Raw genomic sequence first — 20,127 nt, forward strand, 5'->3', positions numbered from 1 at the left:
GTCTTGAGACAAATAAAATTATTAGTGAAAAATGCTAAATAGGTTAAAGTTATACATTTTTTTCCAATGCAACATAAAAACTTATATTCAAACAACTTCAGTATAGGGCACAATTCAGATTTTTTTAAAAAGGAAAGGAAACAGGAAAAATATTTTCAGCACTTTAAATCTTCATACAAGTTTTGCAGTTTTCTGTTTACATGTATTCATTCATCATGGAATCCCCTGGATTTGAGATCTTTTAGCAAAATTAGGAGCTTTGCTGGTGGTTCAGACAGTAAAGAATCAGTCTGCAATATGAGAGACCTGGGTTCAATCCCTGGGTTGGGAAGATCCTGTGGAGAAGGGAACAGCTACCCACTCCAATATTCTGGCTTGGAAAATTCCATGGATAGAAGAGCCTGGCAGGCTACAGTCCATGGGGTTGCAAAGAGTCGGACATGACTGAGCAAGCAAAATTAGAACACAGAGAAAGTTCTTCTTACAAAGGTCTGTGTTCTGGCTTTGTTTTTTTTCCCTTGATTATAAAATCATAGAGATAGCTAACAGTTTTTGAGAATTTACTCTATCCCAGGCAATGTACTAAAACAAACTTTAACATCATTGTTGTTGTTCAGTCACTCAGTTGTGTCTGTCTCTTTGTGACCCCATGGACTGCAGCAGGCCAGGATTCCCTGTCTGTCCCCATCTCCCAGAGCTTGCTCAAACTTATGTCCATTGAGTTGGTGCTGCCATCCAACCATATCATCCTCTGTTATCCCTTTCTCCTCCTGCCTTCAGTCTTTCCCAGCATCAGGGTCTTTTCTAATGAGTCAGCTCTTTGCATCAAGTGGCCAAAGTATTGGAGCTTCAGCTTCAGCATCAGTTCTTTCAGTGAATACTCAGGATTGATTTCCTTTATGATTGACTGGTTTGATCTCCTTGCAGTCCAAGGGACTCTCAAGAGTCTTCTCCAACACCACAGTTCAAAAGCGTCAATTCTTCGGCCCTCAGCTTTCTTTATACTCCAACTCTCATATCCATACATGACTACTGGAAAAACCATAGCTTTGACTAGATGGACCTTTGTTGGCAAAGTAAAGTCTCTGCTCTTTAATATTCTGTCTAGGTTTGTCATAGCTTTTCTTCCAAGGAGCAAGCGTCTTTTGATTTCATGGCTGCAGTCACCATCTGCAGTGATTTTGGAGCCCAAGAAAATAAAGTCTCTCACTGTTTCCATTGTTTCCCCATCTATTTGCCATGAAGTGATAAGACCAGATGCAATGTTTGTAGTTTTTTGGATGTTGAGTTTTAAGCCAGCTTTTCACTCTCCTTTTTCACCTTCATATTAATGTGTACTCATGGTGGATTGCTCTGGTTTCACTTTGTCCTGGCTTGCCTCCAGGAGTACACATTAATACCTCACTTGTCCCAGTGTTTAATTCATCTCAGATTGCAGATAAACAAATAAGTAGGTCATACAAAAGCAAGTAGCAGGTCTTCCTTGGGTGGTCTAGTGGTTAAAAATCTGCCTCGCAATGCAGGTGACACAGGTTCAATCCCTGGCTAAGGAAGTAAGATCCCATAAGCCATGAGACAACTAAACCCATGTGCTACAAGTAGTCTGTGAGCTGCAATGAAAGAATTCATATGATGCAATGAAGATTCCACTTGCTGCAGATAGGACTGGATGCAGCCAAATAAGTAAATAAAATAACAAAAATTTTAAAAGCCAGTAGCAATGTCAGAGATGTTTACTCTTCACTGAATATCCATGTGCCTCTGTGATTTTTACATCTTTTCTCTTATAGTGAAGTGAAATTATGAAAGAATTGCTGGCCAAATGGACTGAAAAGAAAGTCATGTGTGTCACTCCCAGAGAGAAGTAATTACGATCCATAAGACCTGGAAACTATCTTTTAAAATGGTAACATCACAAAATACAGGTAGTTTGGACTGCTAAGTGATCCAAGGGTTCAGGTCCTCAAACTCCATTAAGAATTTTCTTGAGAAGCAAGTAAATTTCATGCTAAGCTTAAAGTACTATATGACTTAATATCATTTTAAATATACCACTGTGTGCTCATATCAACACTGGTATGTAAGAACTAATACTATGAGAGACTTTCTTTTCCAAGGTCACATCATTTATCATTTTAGCCATCATTTCCAAAGCTATTATTTTAACCTAAATCTGCAGGCGTTGAGGTCTTTATCCTTGACTCTCTGGAAACTAATAAGAAGTGGAAATCCATAGGAGCTAGTTATGTCCATGTAATGTCACTGTTTAATGTTATGTGAACAATTTCTTGAACTTTCACAACTTGCATCCCTCTTTACCTACCTATATCTGTCTCTTCTAACTTGGCACTGGGAAGGTACTAACACTAGCTTCTCTTTCCATACTCAGTTTCATCTGGGACACAGCTTTACTTTGGGAAAACTGAGAGGATATTGATATAGGGGGCATCAAGCCTAAAGTATAACCAACACTACAATTACTTGACAACATATCAAGTCTGTCTACTGCCTACCTTGACAAAAGATTATAGTTATAAAGTGGTGCTGGGAAAACTGGTCAACCACTTGTCAAAGAATGAAACTAGAATACTTTCTAACAGCATACACAAAAATAAACTCAAAATAGATTAAAGATCTAAATGTAAGACCAGAAACTGTAAAACTTCTAGAGGAAAACATAGGCAGAAACTATCTGACATAAATCACAGCAAGACCACGATGACCCACTTCCCAGAGTAATGGAAATAAAAACAAAAATAAACAAATAGGACCTAATTAAACTTAAAAGTTTTTGCACAATGAAGGAAACTGTAAACAAGGTAAAAAGGCAGCCTTCAGAATGGGAGAAAATAATAGCAAATGAAGAAACTGACAAAGAATTAATCTCAAAAATATGCAAGCAGCTCATGTAGCTCAATTCCAGAAAAATAAACGACCCAATCAAAAAATGGGCCAAAGAACTAAACAGACATTTCTCCAAAGAAAACATACAGATGGCTAATAAATACATAAAAAATTGCTCAACATCACTCATTATCAGAGAAATGAAAATCAAAACCACAATGAGGTACCATCTCACACTGGTTAGAATGGCTGCCATCAAAATGGCTGCCATCAAAAAGTCTACAAATAATAAATGCTAGAGAGGGTGTGGAGAAAAGGGAACCCTCTACACTGTTGGTGGGAATGCAAACTAGTACAACCACTGTGGAGACCAGTATGGAGATTCCTTTAAAAACTGGAAATAGAACTGCCATCAATTCAGTTCAGTCACTCAGTCATGTCTGACTCTTTGCGACCCCATGAATGCAGCACTCGATGGACAGGCCTCCCTGTCCATCACCAACTCCCAGAGTTCACTCAAACTCATGTGTATTGAGTCGGTGATGCCATCCAGCCATCTCATCCTCTGTCATCCCCTTCTCCTCCTGCCCTCAATCCCTCCCAGCATCAGGGTCTTTTCCAACGAGTCAAGTCTTTGCATGAGGTTGCCAAAGTATTGGAGTTTCAGCCTCAGCATCAGTCCTTCCAGTGAATACTCAGGACTGGTCTCCTTTTGGATGGACTGGTTGGATCTCCTTGCAGTCCAAGTGACTCTCAAGAGTCTTCTCCAGAACTGCCATACAACCCAGCAATCCCACTGCAGGGCATACACACTGCGGAAACCAGAACTGAAAGAGACATGTGTACCCCAATGTTCATCACAGCACTGTTTACAATAGCTAGGACATGGAAGCAACCTAGATGTCCATTGGCAGATGAATGAATAAGGAAGTTGCAGTGCATATACATGATAGAATATTACTCAGGTACAAAAAAGAACACATTTGAGTCAGTTCTAATGAGGTGGATGAAACTGGAGCCTATTATCACAGAGTAAAGGAAGCCAGAAAGAGAAACATCAGTACAGTATATTAACACATATATATGGAATTTAGAAAGATGTTAACAATGGCCCAACATGCAAGACAGCAAAAGAGACACAGATGTAAAGTACAGATTTTTGGACTCTGTGGGAGAAGGTGAAGGTCAGACAATATGAGAGACTAACACTGAAATATGTATATTACCATATGTCAAATAGATGACCAGCGCAAGTTCAATGCATGAAGCAGAGCATTCAAAGCTGGTGCTCTGCAACAACCCAGAGGGATGGGGCAGAGAGGCAGGTGGGAGGAGAGTTTTGGGTGGTGGAACACATGTGCCCCCATGACTGATTCATGTAGATGTATGGGAAAAACCACCACCATATTGTAAAGTAATTAACTTCCAATTAAAATAAATTAATTTTAAAAACAGTTCAAATAAAGCAAAACAAAACACTCATGAGAATTAGCAAATTAAATAATTCAATTTTTTTGTTCATAGAAAGCTTCCTGTGATGATTTTGTTTTTCTACAGTTCATATAGAAATCCTAGGGGGGAAATCTAAGTGTGGCCTCAAACATAATTAATTAACACACTGCTTATTGATTCTTTGACTTGCTCGTGATCAGTCTTCTTTTCCATTTCTGTGCTGGTAATTTCAAACAAGCCCATCCAAATCTTATTGCAGCAGCCAACATCAATACAGCTGTCTTCTATGTGATCTAAATGGTGGTAGGTGCTGACAATATGAAGATAAAAATACTTGTTTTCTGGTTCCAAAGAGCTTGTATCTATGGGGGGGGGGGGGATATGTTCAAGTCAACACTCTCCTTTGAAGAGGGGAGTTGGGTTAAAGAAATGCCTTCAAAAGTTTTCAGAATATTTTATAAAGCAAGATAAACATAAGAACTGGACAATAATGTGCAAATTGTAATGATTCACATGCATTAAGCCACATGTTTGACAAAGGGTGATAGGCTGGTAAGATAGAGGACGTAACACCTTCAGCTGAAATTCTTTTAAAATAAAGAGCACTGAAGGAGATGTAGTAAATCCAGTTTTTTGGGAAATTTCTCAGTCTGATATGTAATTATTTATTCTTTCATACATCAGGTTCTATTTCAGTTAATATACAACTGTAGCTGATTGTATTTTATTTGCTACTGATTAATTGGATTATCTTTATCAGTTGAAATTTATGTATAAGCATATGAGTGTGTGCACATGTGTGTATGTGTGTGTGTGTGTATTTACTGTCTATAAATTGCACATCCTTCTGCATTGCTAAAGGAATTCCTGCAGGGGAAGGGTGATGCAAAATGAAAATTTTCAACTTGCAATATTATTTGCTAAATGCTGCATTTCACAAATGTACTGCTAATCCTCTGAAAGAACCATGACCTTAATAATCTTGCTAAGTCAGATTCTTATTGAACATAACTGCAGTTTTTTCCAGATCAAAGAACATGAGACATGTTTAACCAAGATCTGTGGACTCATTTGTCCTACCCTGTAAGCTATAAGTAACTATAATTAATCATTAATTACCATTATGGCTCAAATGCTAAAGAATCTGCCTGCAATGCCAGAGACCCAGTTTCGATTCTTGGGTTGGAAAGATCCCCTGGAGAAGGTAATGTCAATCCACTCCAGTAATCTTGCCTGGAGAATCCTATGGACAGAAGAGCCTGGTGGGTTACAGTCCATGGGATCACAAAGAGCTGGACACGACTGAGCGACTAACACTTTCACTTCACCATTACCTCCATGAAACATTATTCCCTTCCTTTCTAGTACTTAAAAACTTTGACTTTGGCATTTTCCCCCCAGAAAACTAGCTGGTTTTCTTGTCTTGTAATAAGCTTCTCTTTTAAAAACTTTTCTGTATGTGTATATTCACTTGGGAAGAGTAGTAGTCATAATTAAATGACTTTTTAAGACCCAGACAAATCAAAGTAACACTTGAAGAATATATATCAGCGTGCCATGTTCTGTGTATTGGGCTTTACAACAGTTTTCTCATTCAATTTTTACAACTACTCTGAGTTATGTATTATTTTTGCTAATAAGGAAAGTGACCATCAAGGAGGAATAAGGACTTTAGTCAAGGCCAGGTAGTAAACAAGAGGTCTGTTAAATAGTCATGATTCCTAGTGCTTGACTCTCCTAATAAGAGTCATGGTATAAAACTACATAATATGTTTGGCTACAAAATTCCTTCTCTTTCTTTAACTTCAGTGGTTTTCTATCCTCATTCAGCCTCAACATAGTTAAAGGACATAGGATTCTATTATCAGTGATGATTCACAGTGGGGATTATATTTAACTGAGAAGTTCAAGTTATCTCTTGAGTAGGGCATCAAATTTTAATGGTGAAGGCAAGAGGGTAGGGATGGGGAGGACCATAAAGATTTTTTTACTTCAATTTCTTAACTAGTTCTGACACAGTCCCTTCTCTAATGTTAAGAATAACTACTTTATACTGACTTGCCTCTGTGGAAACACCCTTACTTAAATAGGTCTAACAGACCTATCAGGAGGCAAAAATCTTGATAAGTGATCAAAATTGAGAAGTGGTATAAAGGTATCAGTCAAATGTTTTTCAGTTCAGTTCAGTTCAGTTGCTCAGTTGTGTCTGACTCTTTGCAACCCCATGAACCGCAGCACACCAGGCCTCCCTGTCCATCACCAATTCCTGGAGTTCACTCAAACTCATGTCCATCAAGTTGGTGATGCCATCCAGCCATCTCATCCTCTGTCATCCCCTTCTCCTCCTGCCCTCAATCTTTCCCAGCATCAGGATCTTTTCAAATGAGTCAGCTCTTCACATCAGGTGGCCAAAATATTGGAGTTTCAGCTTCAACATCCTTCCAATGAACACCCAGGACTGATCTCCTTTAGGATGGACTGGTTGGATCTCCTTGCAGTCCAAGGGACTCACAAGACTCCTCCAACACCACAGTTCAAAAGCATCAATCCTTCAGCACTCAGCTTTCTTTATAGTCCAACTCTCACATCCATACATGACCACAGGAAAAACCATAGCCTTGACTAGACGGACCTTTGTTGGCAAAGTAATGTCTCTGCTTTTTAATATGCTGTCTAGGTTGGTCATAACTTTCCTTCTAAGGAGTAAAATGTTTTTAAGAACATGTTATTGCACAAATAAAGATTTGAAAGTCTTCCCTAAGTTTGTCAAAGGAAGTTTGGACAACAAGAAAAAAAGACATCCTTAAGCTTGGGCAACCTTTTGTTTCCTAACCACATAAAGCAGCATGAGTGTCCCTTAATTTGTTTCTAGGTGTTTTTCTAGAAGATCCTATTGTTAAAAAAAAAAAAAAGAAGAAGAAGAACATAGTTTTGGAAGAAAGAAATTTAAAATTTCTTAAATATAAAATGCTTAAAAGGGTCTATTCAGATTCTTTGCCCATTTTAAAATCAGATTGCTTGTGTTTTTTTGTTATTGAGCTGTCTGGGTTCTCAATATACTTTGTATATTAATCCCTTATCAAATATTTTATTTCTATTCTCTTATATTCAATGGTTTCCTTCAATATACAGAATTTTAGTTTGATGCAGTTCCATTTGTATATTTTTGCTTTTGTTTCCCTTGCAGTTACAAAATAAATAAGTTATGGAATACAATGAAGCATGGGAAATACTGTCAATAATATTGCATTAACTTTGCAAGGTGACAGACCCAAACTGAAACTATTGTGGTGATCATTTCACAGTGATCATCAATGATCACCACTGTACACAAGTATTAAATCACAATTTTGTGCAACTGAAACTAATATTAATATGATACTTTAAGTATTATATTATAATTAATATAATATTTTAAGCAAAACAAAAACCTCTTTTTGACTTGTTTTGAGTATACTGTGAACAAAATTTAATTTAAAAAATCAGAATAAAACATCTGTAATATTTCACAGTTAACAGAAATTCATAGTTAGCTATAAGTTTAATGCTATTTAATCCTGTTCAGTGAAAAGAGATATATGAAAATTTAATTCTTCATCTGTAAGTTCTATTTTTAATATAATATTCAAATTTGGAAATGAGTTTTTTAATGTAAATCTGTGCAGATGAATTCAGAAGCAATATGATGAAAGAATATTAACATCAGCAACCAGAAAGAATCATTTCCAGAAAGATGAGCTCCTTACAAAAGTCACCTTGTGACCTGCCCAACTGTGTTAGGAAAATAGGGAATTTGAGTTCTAAGGAAAATCAGGACCCAAGACCTAGAGAACCAAATAAAACCTTCATTACCTGTTATTCCACTAATGAATGTGTTTGGTGTCTGAAACAAAAGTCTTTCATTATAATTTTATTTTGAATATTTTACTGATGAGTTATGTAATTACTAGCTATATGACCATAATAAAGATTCTTGACATAATTACTTCATCAAAAGTACAGCTGTGCTAACACTTCTCTTTCATGGTATTGTTTGAGTTAAATTAGGTAATGAACTTAGAAAGCTTAGCATACATCATCAAAAAGTCTACAGATAATAAATGCTACAAGGTGTGTGGAGAAAAAGAAATCCTTCTACACTGTTTGGGCGGGAATGTAAATTGGTGCAATCACTATGGAAAATAGTATGGAGGTTCCTTTGTTGTTGCTGTTGTTTTAATAGCTAAGTAGTAGCTGACTCTCTTGCAACCCCATGAACTGTAGCCTTCCAGGCTTCCCTGCCCATGGGATTTCTCAGGCAGAAATACTGGAGTGGGTTGCCATTACCTTCTCCAGAGTATCTTCCTTACCCAGGCATTGGCAGGCAGATTCTTTACCACTGGGCCATCAGGGAAGCCCCATGGAGGTTCCTTAAAAAACTAAAAATAGAGATACCATGTGATCCAGAAATCCCACTCCTGGGAATACATCTGGAAAAGAAAAAAACTCTCATTCAAACAGACAGATGGTCCTAAGATGGCAGAGGAATAGGACGGGGAGATCACTTTCTCCCCCACAAAAGAACATTTGAACACTGAGTCAATTCCATAAAACAATTTCTGAATGCCAGCAGAGGACATCAGGCAACCATAAAAGCAGCCCATTGTCTTCGAAAGGAGGTAGGAAAAAATATAAAAGACAAAAAGAGAGACAAAAGAGGTAGGGACAGAGCTCCATCCCGGGAAGGGAGTCTTAAAAAAGTTTCCAAACACCAGGAAACACTCTCACTTCCTAGTCTGTGGTGAGCCTTGGAACCACAGAGGGCAATGTAATCAGGAGGGAAAATAAATAATTAAAACCCTCAGATTATGTGCCCAACAGTAACTCCCCCAGTGGAGAAGCAGTGCAGATGCCTGCATCCACCACTAGCAAGTGGGGGCTGGGCAGGGAGGAGCAGGCTGCGTTGCTTAGAGCAAGGACTGGGCCTGAATGCCCCAAGGGCAATCTGAGGGAACTAACTTGGGCTAGCAAACCAGACTGTGGGATAGCTACCACGCAAAAAGCCCTAACCTAAGACACTGCCAGGCTGGCTCACAGAACCAAGGACTGACTAGAGCTACACAAAAAGCCCTAACCTAAGTAACCATCACTGACTCGATGGACATGAGTCTGAGTGAACTCTGGGAGTTGGTGATGGACAGGGAAGCCTGGCGTGCTGTGATTCATGGAGTCGCAAAGAGTCGGACATGACTGAGCGACTGAACTGAACTGAAGTAACCATCAGGCCCACTCACAAAACAAAGGACTGAGCAGAGCTAGCCGGCTGGAGACCATCCCCCTTTGGTGACAGGCAGCCAGAGCTGGAAGGGGACAATCATGGCCCCAGAGAGGCATTATCTACCAAACTGCAAGCAGGCTTCATTGCTAACTAAGACTCCTTGGGATTCTGGACGGTCAACATCCGCCTGAGAAGGTGCACCAGTTGTACACACAGAAAACCGAGCGGCAGGGATGGGGGAGGCAATAAGTCGCAGTGACTGGGCTCACCAAACACCTGGTCACTGAGCTGCTTGGACCTGGGAAGGGCACAAAACACAGGCCCAACCGAATCTGTGCCTCTGAGGACTACCCAAGGACCTGAACCTGAGCGGCTTAGACCTGGACAGTGCATACAGCCCAGGGCCGGCCTCAGACAGTTCCCGGCAGAGCAACCTAAAGCCTAAGCAGTGTAGACAGGGAAAGCACACACACTGTGAGCAGATGCAAACCCCGTGTGGCCAAGACACTGCGAACAGACGCCAGTGTTATTCGTTTGCAGTGTCCCCTTCCTCCCCACAGCTCAACTGAACAAGTGAGCATAAAAAAGTGTCCACCACCGCCCCCTTGTATCAGGGAGGAAATTAGACCCTGAAGAGACCAGCAAACAGAAGACACTAAAACAGAGGGAACCTCCTTGGAAGTGACAGGTGCAATAGATTAAAACCCTGTAGTTAGTACCGAATACATAGGAAGGGGCCTATAGATCTTGAGAACTATAAGCCGGATCAAGGAACTATCCAAAAATGAACTGACCCCACACTGCCTATAATAACACCAGAGAAAGTCCTAGGTATATTTTTACTATTTTTACTATCATTCTTTATTTTTTTTAATTAAAAAAATTTAAGTCCTCTATTACTCCTTTAATTTTAATTTTTATAACCTGCTATTAATTTGCAAAAAAGGAGACCCTATTTTTTAAAGCAAACTTCATATATATATATATATATTTTATAATTTTTGTGATTTTTTTTCCTTTAATATTGTATTTTTGAAAATCCAACCTCTACTCTAGATTTTTAATCTTTGCTTTTTGGTATTTGTTATCAATTTTGTACCATTAAGAACCCAATCTTCAGTATCCATTTTTACTTGGGAGCAAGATTACTGGCTTGACTGCTCTCTCCCTCTTTGGGCTCTCATTTTTCTCCACCAGGTTGCTTCTATCTCCTCCCTCCCCCTTCTCTTCTCTACCTAACTCTGTGAATCTCTTTGTGTGTTCCAGATGGTGGAGAACACTTAGGGAACTGATTACTGGCTGGATCTGTCTCTCTCCTTTTGATTCCCCCCTTTATCCTCCTGGCCACCTCTGTCTCCTTCCTCCCTCTTCTCTTCTCTGTATAACTCTGTGAACATCTCTGAGCGGTCCAGACTGTGGATTGCACATAAGGAAGTGATTACTGGCTAGCTTGCTCCCTCCTCTTTTGATTCCACCTCATCTCAGCTGGGTCACCTTTATCTCCCTCCTCCCTCTTCTCTTCTCCATGTAACTCTGTGAACCTCTCTGGGTGTCCCTCACTGTGGAGAAACTTTTCATCTTTAACCTAGATGTTTTATCAATGGCACTGTATACATGGAGAAGTCTTGAGGCTACTGTAAAAATAAGACTGAAAACCAGAAGCAGGAGGCTTAAGTCCAAATCCTGAGAACACCAGAGAACTCCTGACTACAGGGAACATTAATTGACAGGAGCTCATCAAATGCCTCCATACCTACACTGAAACCAAGCACCACCCAAGGGCCAACAAGTTCCAGAGAAAGACATACCATGCAAATTCTCCAGCAACACAGGAACACAGGCCTGAGCTTCAATATGCAGGCTGCCCAAAGTCACTCCAAACCTACTGACATCTCATAACTCATTACTGGACACTTCATTGCACTCCAGAGAGAAGAAATCAGCTCCACCCACCAGAACACCAACACAAGCTTCCCTAACCAGGAAACCTTGACAAGCCACCCGTACAACCCCACCCACAGTGAGGAAACTCCACAAACTGCCAGAATACAGAAAGGCCACCCCAAACAGAGCAATTGAAACAAAATGAAGAGACAGAGGAATACCCAGCAGGTAAAGGAACAGGATAAATGCCCACCAAACCAAACACAAGAGGAAGAGATAGAGAATCTACCTGATAAAGAATTCTGAATAATGATAGTGAAAATGATCCAAAATCTCAAAAACAAAATGGAATCACAGATAAATAGCCTAGAGACAAGGATTGAGAAGATGCAATAAAGGTTTAACAAGGACCTAGAAGAAATAAAAAAGAGTCCATCAATAATGAATAATGCAATAAATGAGATCAAAAACACTCAGGAGGAAACAAATAGTAGAATAATGGAGGCAGAAAATAGGATTAGTGAGGTAAAAGAGAATGGTAGAAATAGATGAATCAGAGAGGATAAAAGAAAAATGAATTAAAAGAAATGAGGACAACCTCAGAGATCTCTGGGACAATGTTAAATCCCCCAATGTTCGAATCATAGGAGCCCCAGAAGAAGACAAAAAGAAAGACCATGAGAAAATATTTGAGGAGATAATAGTTGAAAACTTCCTTAAAGTGGGGAAGGAAATAATCACCCAAGTCCAAGAAACCCAGAAAGTCCCAAATAAGCTAAACCCAAGGCAAAACACCCCAAGACACCTACTAATCAAATTAACAAAGATCAAACACAAAGAACAAATATTAAAAGCAGCAAGGGGAAAACAACACATAACACACAAGGGGATTCCCATAAGGATAACAGATGATCTTTCAATAGAAACTCTTCAGGCCAAGAGGGAAAGGCAGGACATACTTAAAGTAATGAAAGAAAATAACCTACTGCCCAGATTACTGTACCCAGCAAGGATCTCATTCAAATATGAAGAAGAAAACAAAAGCTTTACAGACAAGCAAAAGCTAAGAGAATTCAGCACCACCAAACCAGCTCTCCAACAAATGCTAAAGGATATTCTCTAGACAGGAAACATGAAAAGGGTTGTCATGTTTTCATTTTCATTTGTTTCTATGCATATTTTTATTTTTTTTATTTCTTCTGTGATTTGTTGGTTATTCAGAAGCGTGTTGTTTAGCCTCCATATGTTTGTATTTTTAATAGTTTTTTCCTGTAGTTGACATCTAACCTTACTGCATTTTGATCAGAAAAGATGCTTGAAATGATTTCTATTTTTTTAAATTTACCAAGGCTACATTTATGGCCCAGGATGTGTTCTATCCTGGAGAATGTTCCGTGTGAGAGAAAGGTGAAATTCATTGTTTGGGGATAAAATTTCCTATAGATATTAATTAGGTCTAACTGGTCTATTGCATCATTTAAAGTTTGTGTTTCCTTGTTAATTTTCTGTTTATTTGATCTATCCATAGGTGTGAGTTGGGTATTACAATAATCCCACTATTATTGTGTTACTGTTAATTTCCCCTATCATACTTGTCAGCATTTGCCTTACATATTGTGGTGCTCCTATATTGGGTGCATATATATTTATAATTGTTATATCTTCTTCTTGGATTGATCCTTTGATCATTATGTAGTGTCCTTCTTTGTTTCTTTTCACGAACTTTATTTCAAAATCTATTTTATCTGATATGAGTATTGCTGCTCTTGCTTTCTTTTGGTCTCCATTTGCGTGAAATATCTTTTTCCAGCCCTTGACTTTCAGTCTGTATGTGTCCCTTGTTTTTGAGGTGGGTCTCTTGTAGACAGCATATATAGGGGTCTCATTTTTGTATTCATTCAGCCAGTCTTTGTCTTTTGGTTGGAGCATTCAACCCATTTACATTTAAGGTAATTATTGATAAGTATGATTCTGTTGCCATTTGCTTTGTGGTATTGGGTTTGAATTTATAAACCCTTTCTGTGTTTCCTGTCTAGAGAAGAACCTTTAGCATTTGTTGGAGAGCTGGTTTGGTAGTGCTGAATTCTCTCAGCTTTTGCTTGTCTGTAAAGCTTTTGATTTCTCCTTCATATTCAAATGAGATCCTTGCTGGGTATAGTAATCAGGGTTGTAGGTTTTTCTGTTTCATTACCTTAAGTATGTCCTGCCGTTCCCTTCTGGCCTGAAGAGTTTCTATTGAAAGATCGGCTGTTATCCTTATGGGAATCCCCTTATGTGTTATTTGTTGCTTTTCTCTTGCTGCTTTTAATATTTGCTGTTTGTGCTTGAGCTTTGTTAGCTTGATTAATATTTGTTTTAGGGTGTTTTGCCTTGGGTTTACCCTGTTTGGGACCTTCTGGGTTTCTTGGACTTGGGTGATTATTTCCTTCCCTATTTTAGGGAAGTTTTCAACTATTATTTCCTCAAGAATTTTCTCATGGCCTTTCTTTTTGTCTTCTTCTTCTGGGACTCCTATGATTCAAATGTTGGGGCATTTAACATTGTCCCAGAGATCTCTGAGATTGTCCTCATTTCTTTTAATTTTTTTTCTTTTTCTCTCTGCTTTCTTCCACCTCGCTTATCCTATCTTCTGTCTCTGTTATTCTACTGTTGATTCCTTCCAGTGCTTTTGATCTCAGTTATTGCATTATTCATTATTGATTGACTCTTTTTTATTTCTTCTAGGTCTTTGTTAAACATTTCTTGCATCTTCTCAATCCTTGTCTCTAGGCTATTTATCTGTGATTCCATTTTGTTTTCAAGATTTTGGATCATCTTTACTAACATTATTTTGAATTCTTTTTCAGGTAGACTCCCTATCTCCTCCTCTTTGGTTTGGTTTGGTGGGCATTTATCATGTTCCTTTACCTGCTGAATATTTCTTTTCCTTTTCATTTTGTTTCAATTGCTCTGTTTGGGGTGGCCTTTCTGTGTGCTAGAAGTTTGTGGTTCCTCTTTATTGTGGAGGTTGCTCCATGTCGGTGGAGTTGGACTAGTGGCTTGTCAGGGTTTCTTGGTTAGGGAAGCTTGTGTCAGTGTTCTGGTGAGTGGGTCTGGATCTCTTTTCTCTGGAGTGCAATGAAGTGTCCAGTGGTGAGTTCTGAGGTGTCTGTGGGTTTGGTTTCACTTTGGATAGCCTGTACTTTGATGCTCAGGGCTATGTTCTTGCATTGCTAGAGAATTAGCATGGTATGTCTTGCTCTGGAACTTGTTGACTCTTGGGTGGAGCTTGGTTTCAGGGTAGGTATGGAGGCTTTGGATGAGCTCTTGTCAATTAATGTTCCTTGGAGTCAGGAGTTCTCTGGTGTTCTCAAGTTTTGGATTTAAGCCTCCTGCCTCTGGCTTTCAGTCTTATTCTTACAGTAGCCTCAAGACGTCTCCATACATACAGCACCAATGATAAAACATCTAGGTTAATGGTGAAAAGATTCTCCACAGTGAGGAACACTCAGAGGTTCACAGAGTTACGTGGAGAAGAGAAGAGGAGGGAGATAGAGGTGACTAGGAGAAGAAGGGGGTCAGTCAAAGGGGAGAGACCAATCTAGCCAGTAATTACTTCCCTAACTGTTCTCCACAGCCTGGAACGCCCAAAGAGATTCACAAAGTTAAGCAGAGAAGATAAGGGGGAGGGAGGAGATAGAGGTGACCTAGGAGAGAAAAGGGAGAGTCAAAAGGGGAGAGAGCAATCAAGCCAGTAATCACACCCCTATATAAAAATGGGTACTGAAGATTAGATTCTTAAAGGTGCAAAATTGATAACAAATACAAAAAAGCAAAGATTAAAAATCTACAGTAGAGGTTAGACTGTAAAAAATACAATATTAAAAATACAAAACAAAATCAATCACAAAAATTATAGGAAATATATATGTGAAATTTGCTTTAAAAAGTGGCTTTTTTGCAAGGTAATAGTAGGTTATAAAAATGAAAATTTAAGGAGTAATAAAGAACTTTAAAAATTAAAAAATGATAATAGTCAAAATGTATCTAGGAATTTCTCTGGAGCTGTTGAGGGCACTGTGGGGTCAGTTCAGTTTCAGATAGTTCCTTGTTCCAGCTTATACTTTTTCTCAAGGTCTATAGGCCCCTTCCAATGCTTAGTTAATGGTAACTACAGGGTTTTAATCTGTTGCACCTGTCACTTTCAGCGTGGTTCCCTCTTCTTTATTTTGGCTTCTTCTGCTTGCAAGTCTCTTCAGTGTCTAATTTCCACCCTGACACAAGGGGGCAGAGGAACACTGCAAACAAATATCACTGGTGTGTGTAGGGAGTGCTCACAGTATATAAGCACACTGGGTTTGCCCCAGCTCACGGCGTGTGTGCTTTCCCAGTCTACACTGCTCAGGCTCCAGGTTGCTCTGAAGGGGAACTGTCCAAAGTGGGCCCTGGGTTGCATGCACTTTCCATGTCTAAGATGCTCAGGTTCAGGGTCTTGGGTACACCACAAAGGCACAGACACGGTTGGGCCTGCATTTTGTGCCCTTCCCAGGTCTGAGGAGCTCAGGCAACCAGGTGCTTGGCTAGCTCACTGTCCCAGGTGGGCAGTGAGTCTTAATCACCTACCCGGTCCCAGCCACTCGGTTTCCTGGGTGCACCACAAGAGTGCTGTCTCAGGTGTGCCGTGTGTCTCCTCTGGGGAGCTGATCTCAGGCTGCCACCCTCCTGGCAGATGTCAACCGTCCAGGATCCCAGGAAGACTTGGTTAGCAACTGGAGCCTGCTCACGGTTTGGTGGAGGATTCTGTCTCTGGGGCGAGACTGCCTCTTGCCTTCCAGCTCCGGGTGTGGCCCTTCTGCCTCTCAGCCTCCGGTGGGGGGAGGGGCCGGTCAACAGCCAGCTAGCTCTCCTTTGGTGTTCACTCAATCCTTTGCTCGGTGAGCCAGCCAAGCAATGTCCTAGGATAGAGCTTTTCAGGAGAAAGTTCTCTCTCTCATTTTTTCCCCCTCTCTCTGGCTATCCCACAGTTTGGGTTGCTATTTCACCTTAGCCCCTTCAGATTGTCCTCAGGGCATTCAGGCCCAGTCCTTACCCTAAGCATGCAACCTGTGCCTCCCCCACTCACTGGTAATGGTCGCAAGTGTCTGGGCTATTTCTCTCCAGGGAGTTGTGGTTAAGGCACATATCCTGTGGGGTTTCTTTCTTTTTACTTTTCCCCTCCTGGTTTTGTTGCCCTCTGAGATTCCAAAACTCCCCATAAACCTGCTGATGAAAGGGTTTCCTGATGTTTGGAAACTTCTCCTCCTTCACGACTCCCTCCACAGGATGGGTCTCCATCCCTAACTCTTTTGTCTCTCTTTTTGTCTTTTATATTTTGGCTGCCTTTCTGGGTGCCTGGTGTCCTCTGCCAGCATTCAGAAGTTGTTGTGTGGAAGCTGCTCAGCATTCAAATGATTTTTTGATGAATTTTTGTGGGATAAAGTGGTCCCCCATCCTATTCCTCCACCATCTTAGGACCACCTGTCTCTGCTTTTTAATATGCTGTCTAGTTTGGTCACCGATTTTTGCCCAAGGAGCAAGCATATTTTAATTTCATGGCTGCAGTCAGTCACATCTGCAGTGATTTTGGAGCCCCCTCAAAATAAAGTCTGTCACTGTTTCTGCTGTTTCCCATCTACTTGCCATGAAGTAATGGGACCGGATGCGACGATCTTAGGCTACAGTCCATAGGGCTACAAAGAGTTGGACATGACTGAGCGACTAAGCACGCACATCTTGGATCTAAATACTGATTATTTATCAGACCAAGGACACATTCCAGGAGCTTGGAACACAGGGTATAGCTTTAGGCTAATGGAGTGAGATGTTTATTGAGAACAAGACAGTGGTCTCAGAGTTCTACACTGACTGCCTAGTAATTTATACCTCTAGTCCATAACACTGGAAACTACAAAACACTGTCAAAAGAAATTGGAAAATATTTAAATCAATTGAGAGATATACGTTTATGGATTGGAAAATGCACTATTTTCTACTTATTAATTCTCCTAAAATTAATGCATAGACTCAATGAAATCTGATTTTTAAAATCTCAAAAAATTTGGGAGAGGGTTGGTAAGTAGATTTTAATTTCTTTTTAATTACAAAGAACATAGAATAGCCAAGACAATTTAAAGAGGGACAAAGTTAGAGTATTTATCAAATCAGATTTCAAACAGTATAAAGATAAGTGAACATGAATAGCAATAGAAGTATTCAAAATGAAGTACACAGGGGGCAGAGGAATGGACGAATGAAATCTCAATGACCTCTGGGAAACTATAAATCAACTTAATTTGTGTAATTGGAGTTCTAGAAAGAGGTAGCAGATAAATTATTTGAGGGGGAAGATAATTTATTTGAAGTTAAAAAAGTCAAAAATTTTCCAAATCTGAAGAAAGCTATAAACTCAAGGACCCAATAAGCTCAACAAATCCCCCCAGATTAATAAAAATATAAACCACAACAAGTCATGTCACAGTGACATTACTGAAAAACAACGATGAAAAAGGAAGTTTTTCAAATGAACCAGACATTAAAAGAAAGAAAATTACATACAAAAGGCCATAGACAAGAATGAAAATTTCCAAAAATAATCATTAGGGTCAATAGAAAAGATATATCTTCTTCATTTTAAAAATCCTTGGAAAGGTAAACTATTTAAAACAAAAATATTAATACAACGTTGGGTTGATAACACATATAGAATGAAATGTATGGTAACAGTAGCCAAAAAATAGGATGAAAGAAAAGGGAGTATATTGTTGTAAATTTTTGACATTTACATGTAGTAAGTATATTATTTGAACTTATACATGATAACATAAAGATGCACATTGCTACCATGAAATAATAAAAACAAGACATGTATTTTAAAACCCAATAATGAAGAAAATGATTAAATTATAAATAATTAATCCAAAAAGCAACAAAAATGATGAAAAATGAGCAAATATGACAAAGAGGAAACAAGTCCCGAGATGATTTAATACCATCCATATACTTCTCCAGACATAACCTAAATAAATAATTTCCATATTATCCAAGAGCTCTGCTGTGATGTCCTATATTTATTAGGATATCTCTCTGACATTACCTATGACACAAATGGTATTTTAGCTTCTACAATTATCTGTTGGACTTCTGGGTAAAGAACTCATCTGTCAATGCAGGAGAGATAAGAGAGGTGGGTTCGATCCCTGGGTGGGGAAGATTCCCTGGAGAAGGAAACGGCACCTCATTCCAGTATTCTTGACTGGAGAATCCCATGGACTGAGAAGTCTGGTGGACTACAGCCCATGGGGTTGCAAAGAGTCGGACATGACTGAAAGTGTCTTAGCACAGCACACAGCACGTTGGACATCTGTAATGGAAGCTGTCTGCACCTGAGCTCAATAACAGATCAACAGTTGTCATTCAAAAACAGCAATGCTTTGCTACTGCATCAAGTTGATTTTGAATCTTGAACTCCAAAGTCACCCTTGGGTGGCAGTTTTGATTTCATCTGCAAGTGTCTGAATAATGGATATCTCCAAAATCATCTGCGCATACCTGTTTTTTGTTCAGGATCCCAGCAAAATGCAGAACTATTTTAATATATAGTAGCTAGCAGGGTTTCTGTATTGGTATCTACATCTACCAGTATCTATCCAGTCGGCAGTGAATGTGCTTCTTTCTTACTGTTCATCAAACAGAGACACTCTTTTTGTCCATACATTCATAGAATGTATCTCAATAGTCTGGATCAACTTATTCTTGGGAAATATAGGCTGCTTCCTGAATTTTAGGTAGTTTGATTAACTATCCTCAGCCAATCAACTGCACTTTGGTTTTGTCCTCAGAGAGAAATTATCTTCATATTACTGAAACAATGAATTACATTCCTCTCAACACTCCTCAGATCAAAATTGCCCCTAACATGCTGCTGCTGCTGCTGCTAAGTCGCTTCAGTCATGTCCGACTCTGTGCAACCCCACAGACGGCAGCCCACCAGGCTCCCCTGTCCCTGGGATTCTCCAGGCAAGAACACTGAAGTGGGTTGCCATTTCCTTCTCCAATGCATGAGAGTGAAAAGTGAAAGTGAAGTCACTCAGTCATGTCAGACCCTCAGGGACCCCATGGACTGTAGCCCACCAGGCTCCTCCAATCATGGGATTTTCCAGGCAAGAGTAGTGGAGTGGGGTGCCATTGCATTCTCCAGCCCCTAATATAGTGGTGGCAATATTTGAAAAGGCTCAGATATTGTGGGGATAGACAATAAACATATACTGAAGTCCTGTTCAAATGAAGACATATTATGTTCCAATTTTTTCTGAAGTTGGGGTAAAAAAGAAAGCACTGACTAAATCTGTAAGAGCATATTGCATGCGTGTGTGCTAAGCTGCTTCAGTTGTGTCCAACTCATTGTGACCCTGTGAGCTGTGGCCCACCAGACTCCTTTTTCCCTGGAATTCTCCAGGCAAGAATACTAGAATGGGTTCCTCTATGCTTCTCCAGGGGATCTTCCTGACCCAGGGATCAAACTTGCATCTCCTGCATTGCAGGCAGATTCTTTACTACTGAGCTACCAGGGAAGCCCATAAAAACATAATAGACACTTTTGATGTTCTTCTCAAAGACTTTTATCATGTTTGACTGAGCAGAGGTTATTGGTAGGACTACTTTATTAGTCCATA

The sequence above is a fragment of the Capricornis sumatraensis genome, chromosome 1, assembly GCF_032405125.1.
Source record: "Capricornis sumatraensis isolate serow.1 chromosome 1, serow.2, whole genome shotgun sequence".
Lineage (NCBI taxonomy): Eukaryota > Metazoa > Chordata > Mammalia > Artiodactyla > Bovidae > Capricornis > Capricornis sumatraensis.